This window comes from Rhinolophus ferrumequinum, chromosome 3, assembly GCF_004115265.2.
Source record: "Rhinolophus ferrumequinum isolate MPI-CBG mRhiFer1 chromosome 3, mRhiFer1_v1.p, whole genome shotgun sequence".
NCBI lineage: Eukaryota > Metazoa > Chordata > Mammalia > Chiroptera > Rhinolophidae > Rhinolophus > Rhinolophus ferrumequinum.
This window is the reverse complement of record NC_046286.1, coordinates 8,230,353-8,249,173: the sequence shown is the minus strand read 5'-3', so window position 1 is coordinate 8,249,173 and position 18,821 is coordinate 8,230,353. Positions and strand designations below refer to the sequence as shown.

Sequence of the window (18,821 nt, the reverse complement as noted above, 5' to 3'; positions counted from 1 at the left end):
TATCATCAGGGATATTTTTACATTATAGAAATCACTTCTCTATTGATGCCACATTCCAAATGTCAAATCTTTTTTCCTCTTGCCACCACTGCTGCCAGCCTAGTGCAAGCCACCAGCTGTATTGTTGTGCTGCCTGTCTGTCCAGTGTCCCTGCATCCTCCCTCGTCCTTCTCATCCTTCTCCGCACTCCTGTCGCAGTACTGCTTTGCTCACAATCACTCGGAGCCTTTCCATGGCTCCTAGGACAACGTTCAAAATCCTGACCATGGCCCCCCAGGCCCTGCATGATCTAAGCCAGCATATCTGCTTCTCCGTGCCAGTCCTCAGCTAACTTCCTGCCTTCAGGCTACGAGCCTTCCTTCTGCTGCTAGAATGCACCCTGCACTGCCTGACCTCAGAGCCTTTGTAGGGCCACTCTCTCTGGAACGTCCTTTACCCTCTCCTCATTCTTACCCTCGCCTCATCACACTCCTTCCCCTTTGTCCAAGTAGCCTCCTGCTGACCCTGTAAGTTTCAGCTTAAATGTCACTTCTTAAGAGAAGTTTTGCCTATCCTCCTACCCCCAGTTTAGGTGAAGTTTCTTTATATGATGCTAGTAGATCTGGGGATTTTCCTTCAAAGCAATTAATTTCATTTGTAACCAGATATACATTGATTCACATGGTTTGATAATAGAAGGGATTGTACCTGTTTTGTTCACTGCTATATTCCTGGCACGTGGAATCTTTATACTCAATAAATATTTACTGGATGGACGGATGGATGGATGGATGGATGGATGGATGGATGGATGGATGGATGGATGGATGGACGATGGATGGATAATGTATTGCATTCTGAAGACCAGAAGATCAACCCAGATTCTCATTCCCACTCTCTGCTGATTTGCTGTGTAATAAATAAGACACAATCTCTCTGAGCCTTAGATTTCTCAGCTACAAAATGAAAAATCTAACCTAGCAATCTGTTTTTTAAAATAATAATAAAAAAAAAGTATCCTTTGGGTGTCAATAATTGTGTTAATCATATACCTCAGGTCATAATACATCACCCTCAGTGGTCCAAGCGAGGCCTCTCTTTTATTTATATTTCATCTTTTCACTGAACCCAGCTCCTCCAGTTCCCCTCCCCTTATGATCACCTCTGGTGTGCTTGATTTTATCCTTAATATGCACATGTATTTGTAAAATAAGTAATGAGTTTTGTATATGTGTTTTCGTTTTCAAACATGTTTTTATGCTGTAAATCTTATTCTTATTCATATTTTCCTCACTCGATATTATGTTTTTAAGACCTAACCTATCATTGCTTCTTAATGTTACTCAGTATTCCATCATAATAATTCTATTATTAGCAAATTTGTATAGTCCTTACTATTCGCCAGATACTGTTCTAAGTTCTTTACATAAAATCATTGAACCTTCACAACAGTCTTGTAAGGTAGGTACTGTTATGATTCTCACCTGTGATTCATTCATTCCCCTGGTTATGGATACCTAGGTTACCTCCAGCTTCATGCTCTCAAAAACGACACTGCAGTGAATTTCCTTGTATCTGTCTCCTTTGCACCTACATGAGAATTTCTCTGTATTCAAAAGTATGGTCCCCAAGTACTAAAGCACACGTCTTTAATTTTGCTCTGTCCTGCCAGTCGGCCTTCCTACACAGCTGTGCCAGTTCCTGCTCTAACCACCTGGCCTGCACGAGAGCCCTTCCCCCGCGTCCTCACCCACACTTAATGTGTGCTCTTCTCTTGGACATTATATAGTATCTCATTGTTTTCATCTGCATTTCTCTGATGCCTGGTGCGTTTCCTGCCACTGCTGCTGCTGTCCCCTCCTGCAAGCCACCACCGTCTTTCCTCACTGCTGCTTCCTCACTGCTGCCATAGTCTGTCTACTCCCGGGGGTCCCCGCACCGTCTCTAATCCTTACTGCTCTCCACGCTGCAGCCAGTCATCTTTTTTTTTTTTTTTTTTAAGATTTTATTGGGGAAGGGGAACAGGACTTTATTGGGGAACAGTGTGTACTTCCAGGACTTTTTTCCAAGTCAAATTGTTGTCCTTTCAGTCTTAGTTGTGGAGGGTGCTGTTCAGCTTCAAGTTGTCCTTTTAGTCTTAGTTGTGGAGGGCACAGCTCAGCTCCAGGTCCAGTTACCGTTGCTAGTTGCAGGGGGCGCAGCCCACCATCCCTTGTGGGAGTCGAACCTTGTGGTTGAGAGGAGGAGCTCCAACCAACTGAGCCATCCGGGAGGCAGCTCAGCTCAAGGTGCTGAGTTGAATCTTAGTTGCAGGGGGCGGAGCCCACCATCCCTTGCGGGACTGGAGGAATTGAACTTGCAACCTCATGGTTGAGAACCCACTGGCCCATGTGGCAATCGAACCGGCAGCCTTCGGAGTTAGGAGCATGGAGCTCTAACTGCCTGAGCCACCGGGCCAGCCCCAGAGTCATCTTACTGGAACACTGCTTTGCTCAGAATCACTCAGAGCCTTTTTTTTTCTTTAATCCACTGAAATGATAGATGTTCTGATGATGACCCACACTTATGTTCCTAGGGTAATTGCTATTGGACATGATGTATTTTTAAAATAATTATTGGATTTGGTTGACTACTATTTTATTTTAGAATTTTTATACCTGTTTTCTTAAAGAAAATGGGCCTATAAATTTCTTTTCTTGACCCATCTCTAAGTCATTGTGCAACCAAAGTTATATTAAAATGACTTGAGCAGCTTTCCCTCTTTTTCTGTTTTCTAGATCAATATGTAATAAGATATAAATTATCTACTCCTTGAACTAAGTGAGTCTCAAGGCTCCTTTCTAACTATAAATTTGATGATTTGATGAGCTACTGTGAGTTTCTTACCAGTGTATCACTGGTTGTGTGGACTAGCCAAGCAGATTTATGTACAGCCAAGACCTCATGATGGCAGAGGGGGTTAACCCACTACGGGTGCTAATGGTGTTTTCCATCGTGTGCCCACTGACGGCTGTAAATAGGAGTCTGTCGTCAACTGGTATCTATTTTCATCCTTTCACTTGTTTAAATTTTAGCCACAAACATTTTGGTGTGTAAATTGCGTCTAATAGATCATAAAGGAGCCTTCCTGGCCCCACTCCCATCCCAGCTGATTTCCCGGCCTCTCCTTTCTTTCCTCATAGAAATACACTGTTTTCTTTTATGCTTATTTCCTCTCTTCTTTCCTGCTGCACTCTTCTTCTCATCTGTCTGATTTATGGTTCTAGAAGAGAATTGGCTTCTTTGAGCCAGAAGACAAAGAAATGACCAGAAGGGGTGGTTTGGGCAAGATTGGAATAAGTGGGTAACAGAGGGAGGGGATTTGGTCTCTACAGATTTGGCAGGTGATAGAAAAGAAGTTTCCATGCTGGTGCGTAGTGGTTTCATGATGGAGAGATTCCAGGGTAGACGTAGGGTGTTGGTGGCAGCACCTCGTGGCCTTAGAGACCTTGGGCAGTGCAGACTCACTCTTGTCAGTTTAAATTGAGAAGCTTTGCATCATGATTCCCAGGCCTCACTCTCAGAGCTCAAGTGAAATGAGAACATGTGACATTGCTATTCAGACATCTCCCACTCTTCTTAGCACATATTACTTTAAACCATAATAGTAATTTTTGTATCATGTTATTTTTATTTTTCATTTGCCTGAGGACAGAGTGCACACAGAGAAGATTATTCATCAGACAGCAACTACCTGGCACACGCAGTCCGTATAATGACAGTTAAGCTGCAATCCACAGACTGACAAACAAGCTATAAAATTTAAAAACCAGGATTTCTTATGGTGGATCAGTTATAATAATTTTATGTCTCAGTATTTTACATATGTGACATTTTGTGTAATAAACAATTAACTGCCTGCTTTTGACATTTGAAAGTTAATGTGAAGAGAGTTACAAAGCACACTGTAAACATCACCTCCCTTGCTGAAATGGTAAATGGCCATCGGCCTCCAGGAGGGTGAGACGTAATTACTCTCACAGTGCACTCTGTACCTTTTTGTGACCAGTTTGGGTTTCATTGTCTTTGATGAACAAGATAATTGATATAAATGAATGCTGTCCTGTAAAATGGTTCCCCAATTGCAGATTTTCATGCGGGAGGTATAATTTTCCTTATGGCACATTACTGCTAACCTTTAAATGGGTAGGGTGGTTGATCCGCCTTACACAAGAAGATATAAGGGGAGCTGGTCCTTTTCGGAGCTGATAAAAACATTGGGTGTAACCAGGACACAGGAAGAAATGCCTAATGTCACATCCATGAGCACGAGCCTGTGGTGTTTTGTGCGGGAGGTTTAGAGGTGGGACTTAGAAGAAAAGTCTGGAGATAAAAAGGAGATGCTGTCATGCTTAGGAGGAGAGCCAAGGCTGTGTGTGCTGAAGCAGGGGGTCCGGCCACACCTCCTTCCCGCTCTCCCCAGCCCCAGCTCTCAGCTCCCAGAAGGCAGGTCTGGCTGCACGGACAGACTTACAGGCTTTAACCAGGAAGCCCTAATGTGCTTTACTCCTCTTTTTTGGTGGACAAGGACCAAGGCTTTCCAAAACTACCATTTTGCCCCGTAAATTAATACTCAGCATTCTCGGAAGCTCTCGAGGAAACGTCAAGGGTCGGGTCAGCAGAAGAGGCGTGTACCTTTGCACCCAGTCAGGAGGTCTGGAATAAGATCATTGACAATCTGCTTTGAAGACCCATTTCTCTTTATGCATAAAGGATAACAAGGAAGAAGGAATGAAAAAGAAAGTGGGCGAAGGCTTAGGAGAGAGCGTAAAGTGACATATCCATGACTTCTCTCAGGGGAAAGTTGGGCAACTCATCAGTCAGAGTCATGGTGGTTTCAAAAAGTAATAATTAATAATCATTTATTTGTCTAGGGCATTCCAATATTTAGTTTTAAAACACATTTAAATTCATGGCAAAGGAAAAACCGTGGAAGAATGAAATTTCTCCCAGGACAGTTCTCTGTGGCAGTGTTCACACAGCCTTTCAAAGATGCGCATGCTGAAGGTAGTTTGCTGTCCAGTTTAATGTCATCTCTTCACGGAAGGGACGGGCTGCCTCCCCCCACTCCCGCTCTCGAAAGGTTAGCCTTTCTTTAGAATAGTACAGGTTTTCCCAGCAACATCTGTCAACTTGGCAACGAGCACACCCTAAGGAAATTATGAACATTTGAAGACCATCTGAATACTGCAGGAACCTTTCCTCGGTCTCTTCCTCTCCTGTCTCCCTGCTACCCCTCCTGACTTCCCCCAAGAGGAGTGCGGCAGCTACGTGGCATTTACCACCATCGTTCTCACTGATAAATGACAAGCCCATTAGTGTGTGGTTTTTTTTAATGTGTTTTGATTTCTCATTCAATTGTGATAGCTCATGAAACCCCAAAGCAGTGACTGTCCTAGAAGGCAAGCTGTGAACGGACCCCTTTGTCTAATGAAAAGAGACCCCTCGCCGCTGTACTGTTAGCAAAAGACGCTTCTTTGGTCTAATGACTCAGATCATCTTGATCTGATTCAGTGGGTCAGAAATTGCTGTCCCAGCAAATATCGACCAGAAGGAACTGCTTTCTTGGTTATGCTGAAACTGCCAGCTGCATGTTACGCTAGCAGGTGCTCATCGTTTTTTGCAAGTCAGTAGAATTATTATTGGTTCTTCTTTCCCTTGCCCCTGTCCTCTTACAATTGCAAGGTAGTTCATGGGAATACAAGTCTCCCCTCTTGTGTAATACCCAGATTTCTGAAATGCTCGTCCCACCTACCCATTCCTCTTGGGGGGAACCTGGCTCTTCCTGGCTGGGGAGGTGCCAAGCCTGGATCTTGCTTTCCTCTGAAAATTTCAAGATACTTTTGTAAACATCGCCTAATTTATTCTGTTAATATCATAAGAAAGTAAAAAGAAGAAGGGCTCATCCTCTTTAGAGGTAAAGAAACTGAGTCACGGGGGGTTAAATGGCTTCCTTGAGGTTGCCTAGGAAGCCGGTTGCAGAACTGTGGGTAGGTGTTTGGAGCCTGCTTTCCAGCCCATTGCCTTAGGCAGTGGGTGTCAGAGCTGAAGGTGGGCAGGGGAGAGCGGACATTTCTCTTCTCAGAACTAAGGTATGAAGATGTGCAAAGAGAGCTAGGACTCAGAAATAAGATGCTTCTTAATCAGCAGATTTGAAATATTTGTAATAAAGTTCCATATAAATACTCACACCCATTTTTCATGTCCCAAAGACTAAGTGTTAAACCATTAAAAGAATAATTAATTCAAAATAGTAGCAAAAGGCTCTTTTTAAATTACATTTTATTCTGTTTTAGACAAGACTTTTCATCACATACTATAAATCTACTGGAAAACTGATTCACAGAATCTACTGATTCTGTTTCCTCAATCAAGATTAATTTTAGCTTCCAGAAGGTAGTATAATCTGTGTGTTTTGCTGAGGTTTTTTTTCTGATAAACTACTTTACTTAGAGGTATGAATAGAGTTGTTCCAGGTCACTTGGAAGACTCTGTCAGTCTTTGAAGTTAGGTCGCCACATCCCCCAGGCACCCCAAGTTCACCTGTCTGAGAGGTATCATCACCTCACTCTCACCTGGGGGATTGCTCGGGCTCACCACAGCCGTGGGCTGGTCCCTCAGGCTAAAACTGGGAGAGTGCCGAGGGGGCAAGTTTTTCCCTCGGGCACCCTGTGTGGTTTGATTACTGAGTCTCATTCTGAGAGCCACGCATTCAGATGTTGACTCACCTTTACCCATATGTTTCTGCTCAATTCCATCCTGCTCCCTTGAGATTCTCAGAGATTCTTCCTTCTCACACAACTCATTCCAGGGTGGCTTGTGGGAGCTAAGACATGTGAGAATTTGGCGTCATCTCTGGCCTTTTTCTCTCTGTCTCCAGAAGCTGCAGCAGGAAGTTTCTGCCAAAAAGGAATTGTAGGAGCACACTTGTCAGATCTGATTGGGACATTTTCTGTGCAATGTCCAAGGCTCCACTTAATGTTTGAACACTCATTACTGATACTACTTTAATAAAAACTCAAATTTTATAGTTACTGATGCTTTTTAAAGAAATATCATTTAAGATCTTAAGACTGAAGAGTTATCCATTTGCCCAGCTTAAAAGTGTTTGAATTAGATGCATCCTTCTGCTTAAAAAGAAGAAAGAGGAGGAGGAGAAGAAGGGAAAAGCTACTACTTTGTGAAAGGGATAGTTTTTTAAAAATTCCTTACAAAACAGTATTAAGCAAACCACCACTTCTTTTGTGGAGCTTTAAAAAAACCTTTGCACATCCTTTGTTCTGTGCTCTTCGTGAATGAAAAATATTCCCCCAGGCTATGGTGACACCTCTGATCTTGAGTCACAAACCTTTCAACCAATAGCGTGGAACAAAAATAACTTTGTTGATTTCAACTTCTTTTAGGTGACAAGGAAAATAAATCCCTGTAAAATTCTTATAATACTAACAGAAAATGATTCCCTTTACACGATAACTTTTTTAATTTTTTGAGATAGAGTTTCCAAAACCTGCAAAACCAATTTCAGCAACTCTGTATGTTAGGTATTCACCTCACACCCTATGAATAACTTATCCCTAAGTGGGGGGCAGATGTAGAGTCTTTCTCTGGCAGATTATGTCCAGAGAAAAGAAAAGAGAACTCCCAATGAGATATTGCCTGTTAGTTCAAACACAGAGTTGGATGTTTGGAATATCGTTTTTCTTACACCTGGACATGCCTTTGTCCTAAATTTCAAGGCTCACCTACAGAGTGAATCCCTCTTTGATACGCTGCAGGGGTGACTGCTGTTAAACATCTGATGCTTGATTCTTTAAGGTCTTTTGAATTGAAGATTCTAGCAGCTAAAACCTCCAGCATTCCAACTACACATAAGAGAGTAGACCTCTTACGTAGTTCCGGACCGCACTTTCCTCAAAGGCTCCAGCGTGAGGAGAGGAAGTTCACTGACCCCAGTGAACTTGTACATTGAGAGCCCCGGGCCCCGCCCCACCTCACCTTTCTCCTTGGAGTAACCACCTCTGATTTCTCACCTTCATCTTCTAGAAAACCTCCATTTCTTCTGAAGTGTTTGGAGCTCTAGCTTTAAGCAGTTATAGAGTTTGACTATTTGGCGTGGGGGAGAGGACCAATTTGAACTTTGGGAACATGTTACTTCTTCCTGTCATTGGCTAAGTAGAGCCCCGTGCGATTGTCAGAGCCGTTATAAATCAATCTCAAGATGTGGTGTGATTTGGGCAACCTTGGTGATGTCAGACCTGGAGCTAGAACAGGAATGACGAGAACGCTAAGATTCATACTAATTAAAACAGGCAAAAATGAAAAGCAAACGGAGAAAAAGGCTCAGAGGACTGGGGCATGGTCTGTTTTCTTCCCGTGGGCTTCCCCTGCAGGTACGGAGAGGTGCTCAGGACAGAGTCCTTGGGAATTGTGTTCCGAAGCAGCCTTCTCACTGGGCTGGGAATGGCAAAATTGGGGGAGAGAAAGTTTAAAAGGTTTTACTTCAGCGATGTGATGTAATTATGATTGAAAAGTGATTTTTTTTAACCTGATAGATAAAACTGGGAATTAACGTAACTTAGTGCCAGTGGTGTAGAATACATTTGTGTAGCTTTTTGATAGTTTCCAAAAAGATGGGCTTGCGCTCTAACTAGCTATTGTTCTTTTACAGCTGCTCAGACACAACAGCTGCGGGTATTTTTTTCCTTTAGAATCACTTGACAGAAGGGTGGCTTGCAGTTGGGTTGGAACAGCAAGTTCTTGTATAGGCCAGGGGATTAGTACCCGAGGGTGAGGCCCCCTTTAAAACTAAAAAGTGTAGGTCTGTAGGGGAATATCTAGGTGTGACCTTCAGCTAATAGCCTTCGTTGTCTTTTTGAAAGAAATACTTTGTATCTCTGAAAATCTTGGCAGTAGAGAGGAATCTATGCTGAGACTATTAAGCACTTGTTTGCTGCGTGAAACACTGTGCTGTCAGAAAACATTCTGTAAGGAAAACAGGCAGGAAAACAGTGAATTAAGCCCAACACAAGCACAGCTTTTGAAGACGATGGTCCCCTGTAAGTGCTGAGTGCTATTTCATTTTTGAAAATTTGCTTCAAGTGGGTTTTTTTCCCCACCTCTCGAAGGTGATCCCTGGAGGCAGTTAAATAACATGTCAGTCTTATCTTTAAATATAGCTGGTACAGGTGGCCCTCAGGTCACGTCCTGGTGAAGTAATACTGCCTTTTAAAAAATTTATTACTCCCAAATTAAATTTACTGGCACGCTCTTGGCCACCCGGGTGCTGCGTAAGAACAGAGAGCAGTAAAATTGTTTTCAGAGCACTCCTTCTGCAGCTCCCACGGCCTGAGTCATCCCGATATTCATACACTGGCAGACTATATACACTTTGTTAACATGCAACTTTTGCTTTCAGAAGCAGCAAATTAAATTTGAGCAGAATTGCTATGTGCACAGAGGGGGAAAAGCAATTTCTGCCCCGGCCGTTCTCCCTTCGCCTTTGGCTCAGAGCACAGGCTATTGTAATAGGTGTGCGGCTGGCGGAAGGGTGGCAAAGGGAAACCAGAAAGAGACAGACGCGAGATGCTGGATTTGGGCAGTATGGTTTTGTAAACAAAGCGACACAAATTGGGGCAGAAATTCCAGTGGGACGGGGAGGAAACTGGAAGACTGGAAACACAGCACAAACCTGAGTCCCATCCAGATGGTGTTTTTAATAAATTTATCAGACGCATATGAAAGACGGTAATGAACATTCAAGTGGGGAGTGGCCCGGCCCCTATGGGGAGAAAAGCAGTATGACACCTTCTGTGCACTGCAGTCTGTTAGAATCACTCTCTAATTTTTCCCAATAAAAAAGACCACAGAACTTATTGAGACCATCGAGTAATTATTAGGCAGTCCAGCCAGGCAGACTGAGGTTTGTGTTACCAGGAAGAAAAATTAGTAACAGAATTATTTACTGCTGAAATGGAGGATGCGGCCTGTATGTGTTCCAAACCCAGCAGTGACATTTAGGACAAACCTCTTCTGTGAGAAGCCTGTCGTGTGACTAAAGCAGATAGCTGCCCCCCTCAGGCATGCGCTTTTATATTCTTTAAAAGCCACAGGGTTTATACTTCCTCCTCTTCCTGCACTCCCCAAAATGGTTTCTTCATCAGAAATATTTTAGCCTACCACCAAACTTTCTATGTGTGGATAAACTTTTAGGGGGGACGTCGAGAGCATTGAGAGTGTATGTGGTGCTTATATAGCAGCTCTTCTGCTGTGGGCATATCTTTTTTTTCTTTTTAATGTTTAGGTCAAGACCCAAAGATTGATTACACTTTACTTTTCTAAGAAAACTTTCACCGAGAAAGCAATTTTTTTCCTGCTTTATTCAGTAATTTTTAGATTTTCTGGCTTTGGGTAAGGAACTATGTTAGGCAAGGTTAAGTGCCACAGCCTGCAGAGGCATCCTTTTCCAGCTCTGATTCATTCATTCAGCAAATATGTACGAATTTAAGGCCGACTATATGCTGGGCACTGTAGCTTGGCAGTTGGGAGTATAGCAGTGAAAAAAAGAAACAGAAGTTCCTGCCCCTGTGAAACTCACGTTTGAAATCCCCTATTGTCAGGTTAGATGGGTTTTAAATACTGATGTGGATGTGGAGGATTAGCACAGTGCTGGAATGATTGCCTCATCGCGGTGATTTACAGGAGGTCATTCATTACCCACCGAGTTTGTGCCTGTGTCCCTGCCCTGCCCTTCTTTCCGCTTGTTGGCATCATTGGGTCATTTTATTATTAATTTGACTCATTATCAAAACATAGGCATGCAAATTAAGAAAAGGGGTAGTAATCTTTTGATTTTTGTATCTTATGAAGTAGATACAGTTGCTTAATCAAGTTGCTAGTAGAGTTCCAGCAAAAGCTATTTCTTGAAAGGAAATTTGGGACTTTGGGGTAGATTTCTCTGGTACAGTCCATCTCTGAGTGTCTATGTTGAGGTGTGTCTGTGCCGGGCCCCTTTTGTGCATCCTGACTTTGACTAGTAAACATTAATGAATAATTATGTCAAAATCCGAGGAGAAGCCATGGTATGCTATTCTGCAGCACATAGGTATAGGATTCCTTGATAAAAAGGCAAAATTCTTGAATGTAGCATGTATGTTATACCACCTCAAGATTCCAAAGGGACAGAGGGTGATATTACTAAAGCTGTTTTGCTTAGAGAAAATGTTAGCAACTGAAAGAATCTTCTCTAATAAGCCCATTTATAAATGTATCTATAGAAGAGGGATTCTGAGTGCTTACCCCAGACTTGTTTCCCAAAGAGCTGGAAACCATATCAGTAATGATTTTGTGGTAGTCCCTGATGCTGTTGTACTGATTGACCACAAGTTAAAATCAGATTATCTAGGAATAAAATTGTGAAGCGGTAAGATAGGGTAGGTGGAAATTGACCAACTCAGCAAGAGTCCACGGAGACGGCCGGTAAGTCCTCTGGATAGTTCAAAATAATCATAAAAGGTTTCATCCTCTCAGAGGCTTGCCATCTTTCTGTTTTTCATAAAAGCAGTGTAAAAACATATGAAACTGTTTTAATTTAAAACAACAAAAAACAATATTCCGTATGTGCAAAAGAACGTAAGGGACATATGTGTAAAGTTTGGAGGCCAGGAGCACACTCACGCCCACCACCTCGCTTTAGAAATAGAACATTCCTAAACCTTTAAAGTCCTTCATGTGTCCCTCCCCCATTTGCCTTCTCACTGCCCTTCTATCCAATGGTAACCATTCTTAGGAATTTTAGTGTTTACTATTTCCTAGCTTTTCTTTCTAAATTCACCACACAGGTATACAGAGGATGCCAGAAAAATGTATACACATTTTAAGAAAGGAAAAAACTGTATTAAAATTGTAATACTCAATATATACCAATAACAAAAGATGAATACAAGTCACGTTTGACTTCTGCAATGACAAGAGGTGCTCAAAGTGGTTACCATCAGCATAATTTTAATACAGTTTTTTCCTGTCTTAAAATGTGTATACATTTTTTTGGCACCCGCGGTATAGCACTAAATAGTAGAAGCAGAAGTATCTGTGTATTTTGCTGACTTACGCTTCTTAACCAACTTTCTTTGTGAGATTGACCTTTGTTGATACACATAGTTCTAGTTCATTTATTTTCAGTACTGTGTAGCTTTTATTTAGTAATGAAGTTTTAATAACTAAGTGTACAGGTTAGGAACACCAAAAGAGAATTAGTGAACGCAAATAGTAATTTATGAAATTACCCAGAATGCTTTAAACAAGAGGTAAAGAGGGAAAAAATGAAAGGAAGGTGAAGAAACAGAGAATGCAATGAAGTTTCAACAGAGGTCTAATGGGAATTATAGAAGAAGAAAGAACAGAAAATGAGGGAGAATCGATACTCAAACAAGTAATAGCCAAAATTTTCCAGACTTGATAAAGGCATAATGCTCATATTTAGTCCTAGGCAGGATAAATTTAATCTACATTAAAAGTACCACAATAAAATTGCAAAACACCGAAGAGAAAGCCTTAATATTAACTGTAGAGAAAAAACAATTATAACAGAGGAATAGCAGACTTGAGCAGGTATAACAATAAAAGCCAGAAGACTATGGAATGATATCTTCAAAGTGCTGAGGAAAAATAGCTTTTAACTTAGAGTTCTATACCCAATTAAGCTATTTTTCAAGAGTGGTGGCAAAGTCAGCAAAGGAAACCATCAATAAAACAAGAAGGGATCCTACTGAATGGGAAAAGATATTTGCCAATGATATATCTGATAAGGGATTAATATCACAAATCTATGAAAAACTTACTCAACTCAACTCCAAAAAAACAAACGATCCAATTAAAAAAATGGGCAGAGGACTTGAAGAGACATTTTTCTAAAAAGGACATATGAAGAAATGCTCAACCTCACTAACCATCAGAGAAATGCAAATAAAAACCACAATGAGATACCACTTCACCCCAGTCAAAATGGCTATCATCAATAAATCAACAAACAACAAGTGCTGGCGCGGATGTGGAGAAAAGGGAACGCTTGTGCACTGTTGGTGGGATTGCAGACTGGTGCAGCCGCTATGGAAAACAGTATGGAGGTATCTCAAAAATCTGAAAATGGAACTACCCTATGATCCAGTAATTCCACTCCAAGGTATCTATCCGGAGAAATCCAAAACTTCAATTCAAAAATCTTTATGCACTCCTATGTTTATTGCAGCACTATACACAATAGCTAAGACATGGAAACAACCAAAATGCCCATCGGTAGATGACTGGATTAAGAAACTGTGGTACATTTATACAATGGAATATTATGCAGCCATAAAGAAGAAAGAAATCTTACCATTTGCAACAACATGGATGGATCTAGAGAACATTATGTTAAGTGAAATAAGTCAGACAGAGAAAGATAAGTACCATATGATCTCACTTATTTGCGGATTCTAAAGAAAAGAATAAGTGAATGAACTAATCAGAAACAGTTTTGGAGACAATGAGGAAAAACTGAGGGTTGCTAGATGGGCGGGAGGGGTGGTGGGGGGGGGAGGGTGAGGGGATTGGAGGGCAGTCGGTGACCACAGGATGGCCACGGGTTTGAAAATTAATCTGGGGAACGTAATTTGGTGGTTACCAGAAGGTAAAGGGGTTGGGGGGTGGGGGATGAGGGTGAGGGGGATCAAATGTATGGTGATGGAAGGGGAGCTGACTCTGGGTGGTGAACACACAGTGTGATTTATGGATGATGTGATACAGAATTGCACACCTGAAATCTATGTAATTTTACTAACAATTGTCACCCCAATAAATTAAAAAAATAAAAATAAAAATAAAAAAGAGTGGTGGCAAAGTACACTTTCAAACAAAGACATCTGAATACTAATGAATGTGTCTTAGAAAAATGGAAGTTGAGCCAAGACAAAAGGACTATATAAAAAAAGTAGTGGTGAACAAATTGGCAAATGTGAATAAATAAGTTTTGACTGTATGAAATAGTAATAATAATAATGACTGATGTACAGAGTATAAAGCAAGGAGGAACGAAAATGTTAGGTAACAATAATAAATAAGGCAGGAGACAAGTAAATGTGTATTAAAATGTTAAGGTCTTCTATATTGTTCAAGAGAAGAGAATATGTGATTTTTAATTTTAGGCATTGTTTGGTGTGGTATGCATATCTAAAATTTAGTAAAAGAATAGAAATCTAGAGTTTCCAAATCAAATCAATGAAGATAGTTGATGACAGAAGTAAAGGCAACTATCAATCCATTCAAAACAGGGTCGGAGTAGATAGAGTGGTGGGGGAAGCGGAAAGAAAAAACTTGTAAATAGAAAGTAAAAGTCAATCCAAAGATATCGATAATAACAATTAATGTAAGTCATGTAAATCTGCCAGTTAAAAAACACTGAATTTTTTAAAAACCTAGTTATATTCGTATGTTATTTGCAAGAGGCCAGAAAAATAGAAAGTAGAGTGATACTAAGGAAACAGTAGCCAAAATAAAGTTGCTATTGTTATTTCACATTAGACAATATAGACTTTAGGGCAAAGGTATTATTAGGGATAAAGAATGATACTACACAATGATGAAAGGTTCAAACCACCAGGAAGATACTATTCTAAAACGATACACATGAAATGATCTAATCTCAAAATATGTAAAGCAAAAATTGACAGAATTATAAGGAGAAACTGACAAATCTACAGCCAATAGTGGGAAATTTTAACAAACCTCTCTCAGTAATTAATAAACATATAAGCGATTTGAATAATACAATTAATAAGTTTGATGTAGTAGATATATATAGAACCATACATCTCCCAAATAAGAGAATACACATTCTCTTCAGGCACATATAATATATTAATAAGACTTAACTATGTATGAGGCCACAAAGCAAATCTCAAAAAATTCTACAAAGTCAATATCATAAAAACCATGCTTTTTTTTAAATCCACGTTGCTGTGTAATTAAAATCAGTAACAAAAAGGTAACTTGAAAAGTTATATTTAGAAAGTTAAAAATATACTTCTAAATAATTTATGGGTCAAAGAAAAAACTATAATGGAAATTAGAAAATATTTAGAAATGATCAACTTTTAAAACACTACATATCAGACAAACCCAAACTGAGGGACATCCTACACAATACCTGACCAGTAATACCCTTCAAAATACCATACATCAAAACTTAAGGAGAGGGGGTGGGAGATGAGGGTAAGGGGGATCAAATATGTGGTGATGGAAGGAGAACTGACTCTGGGTGGTGAACACATAATGTAATTTGTGGATGATGTGATGCAGAGTTGCACACCTGAAATCTATGTAATTTTACTGGGAATTGTCACCCCAATAAATTTAATAAAAAAAAAGAGAGAGAGAAAAAAACTTAAGGAGAAAGAAAGATAAAGCAGGACTTAGAGGTAAAATATTACCTTTGAACTCATGTGTTAGAAAAGAAGAAAGGTTATGAGCTATGTCTTCTTTTCAAGTAGTTAGAAAAAAAAAGTAGAGTAATTGCAAAGGAGTAGAAGGAAGAAATAATAAAAAGAACAAAATTTAGTGAAGTAGGAAATAAAGAATCCACAAAGCCAAAAGTTGGTTCTTTGAAAACACTAATAAAGTAGACAAACCTGTATAGGACTAATCAAAAAAGAAAGAAAAGGTATAAGTAAAAATATTCAAGATAAAAAGAAGACATACTATGAACGTTTTTATAAGCTGGTATATTTGAAAACTTAAGGAAAATGAAATTTTTCCTAAAGGGCCAAGAATATCTGAAATAATTTTGAAGAAAAGGGAAGGCAGAAGTATTCATTTTACCAGATTTTAAGATAACTAAAAAACTGTAGTAATTAAAACAGTATGGTATAGGCACAAGGCTAGGCAAATCAGTGAAAAAGAGTACAGAGCACAGATCTTAAAAAGTGATGCAAATACATAGGAAGCCTTTTATGTGACTAAGTAACATAAATTAGTGGGGGAAAGGATGGACTGTTCGTTAAATGGTGCTGGGTAAATTAGCTAACCTTATTAATAAAAGATGAAAGTAGATTTCCATTTCACAGCATACCAAAAATAGATCCTAAATAAAGAACCAAACATGAAAAGCAAAATTAGAAAACTTTTAGAAGAAAATATTGGGAAAATATCTGTATGAATTCAGGGTAGGAAAGAATTTATAAACAAGAAAGGAAAAGCACAAATCACAAAGGAAAATATTAATATTTCAACTCAGTACACTAACCAACAAAAGAATAACAAATCAGTTAGAAAGACAATAGAAACAGACAAAAGATAAAGATAGGCAATTTACTGAAGAAAGGTGGAGAATGATACCAGAGGGGAAAAAAAGAGAGAAAAATATGTTCAACCTTATCTAACAAAAAAAAAAACTAAAACTAAAACCACATTGAGATATCATGTCATAATCATCTGTCTGATATTACCAAGAGTTGGAGAGAGGGAGCAATGAGTTCAAAGTGTAAATTTTTAGTCACTTCGGTGAATAATTTGACGATATCCCGGAAAATTGAAGGTAACCCATTGCCATAAGTGTAATTCCGTGTGTGTGTGTGTGTGTGTGTGTGTACTTGTATATTACATATGCACAGAGGGTGCCAAAAAAATGTATACACATTTTAAGAAAGGAAAAAACTGTATTAAAATTATACTACTCAATATATACCAATAACAAAAGATGAATATAAGTCACGTTTGACTTCTGCAATTACAAGAGGTGCTCAAAGTGGTTACCATCAGCATCCAGACATTTCTGATGATGGTGAACTACTGCTTGAGCAACGTTAACCAAAGTATCCACCTGTGTACATTGTTTTGACACCCCAGTATGTATATATATATATACCTTATGTATTCCTTGAAGAAACTCTTACCCATCTACACAAGAAGATACCTTTGTAATCACAAAGAAACCAATGGTAGCAATCTAAATGTCCCTTAGCAGGAGACTAGATATATAAATGTTTGTATATTTATACATTGAAATGTTTGATATACTTTACATGAATAAACTAGATTTATCTGTCTACTGAATGTTCCTTCATCCAGGTTTAATGCTTGTGGTAAATGTTAATATTCACAGAACATTCCCTTTCTTCTGGGTGCACAGCCAAGATGCACTTTCCCCCCCTTTGAAGTTAGGTGAGACCCTGAGACTTGCCTCAGTCAACCAAATGTGAGCAAAGTGACGTGTGTTACTTTTAGGGAAGACTTTTCAGAGCCGGTCCCCAGCTTGCTCTTCTCACCGCTATTGTGATTGAGGAAGCCCATATTAGTACAAAGCCTCTGTCACCTGGGTCCCTGCATGATACAGAGAGCAGGGCCACTTTGCTGATTGTCAGTGAACACACAGGGTAAGAAAAGGATAAACAAGTGCTGTGTGAAGCACCCAGGAGTGGGTGGCTGTCTGTTGCTGCAGCCTAAGTTACCTACCGTAGTATTTTATATGTCAGGTCAGGTTACTGTGCATCTCGTACCACTTCCTGAAGTTCTGTCCTCCAAATCACAAACTTCCTCTTTCCGGGGAGACGGAGGTACCAGGGTTTCGCCTCTAACTGTAGTTCTTCACTTGTCTCTTTTCATGGGGAGCTCCTCTCTAAGCCCCTCTGTCAGGAAACTGTCCTTACAGGTGATTTCATCAGTAGTTTTGCTTTTTGCTTTGGAGTTAAGCTTCAAGTCAAGGGATTCATCACCAGAAAATCCATCCTCTCTTCCTTCCTCCTTCCCTTACTCCCCGCTTCTGTATCTGTGGATGGCTGTCCTCATTCGCAGACAGCAAAGCAATTAGTGAAGAAGGTCTGTAAGAGAAGGGTTCAAGTACAGGCATGCCCAACTTTGCGAAATAAATGCATTGCATAAAAGACGCATGTAAGATTATTTACTCCACATCATTATAAGGTTGGAAATGTTTTGGCATGGTGGTAGTACTGCTCACCTCTCTCTTTTCAGAGAGTGTAATATACTGGAAAGTAAAGTATATTCCAATGAGAAATTGTCTTTTTTTCAATCTATTTTTAAATTATGTAAAGTAGGCTATAAATTTTGACTGTAAGTAGCTGGGGTTAATTGTAGATTTGGGTTAAATAACTTAACTATCTGAAGGAAAAACCAACGCAAGTAAATGCACAGAAAAGCTCCCGGGACTTAAAAGGCCTTCACCTCTTCATTTTCTTCTTATTGTGTAGAGAGTCTACCTCATTTGGGGACAGCTAGCATTTTGTGCAAGCCCTTGATTTTTATAAATGAACAGGCTGATATGGATTTGAAGTATATAGAGAGACTCAGAATCAAAACAAAGCTGATGTTTCGAAATACAGCAGTTTGTGAACAAAGAGAAGAGCATATGGGTTGAAATGCACGGAATAGTAAACAAACAAAAAAAGGGAAATGAATTGTGGCTGAGGGCAACTGTGTATTCTGAAAAGGGATTGGTACCATATCCCGGATTACTTCACTGCTTTATAAATTCTAAACTACTTTGTGTGTGTGTGTGTGTGTGTGTGTGTGTGTGTGTGTGTGTGTGTGTCTGAGTGTGTGTATGAGAGAGAGAGAGAGAATAAACATACATTTTTAAACAAATTTGTTCCACTTTTTTAAATGTAATAAATATGTAGCTTAGATAATACTAATAAAACAAGTGCCTGTGTACCCACCACCTAGCTTCAGAACAGAACAAGACCAGTACTTTTAAAGCTCCTCCAAGATTTCTTCCTGGAAATGAAATCAATTAATGGTTCGACCCATTGATGGCGGTC

General features: G+C 39.8%; 1 protein-coding gene across 1 annotated transcript in view; it reads left to right on the top strand.

Annotated features, from left to right (window-relative positions):
* BTBD9 (BTB domain containing 9) overlaps nt 1–18,821 on the top strand; it is a 383,611-nt gene that overhangs the window by 261,664 nt on the left and 103,126 nt on the right. The gene's annotated exons all lie outside the window — the stretch shown is intronic.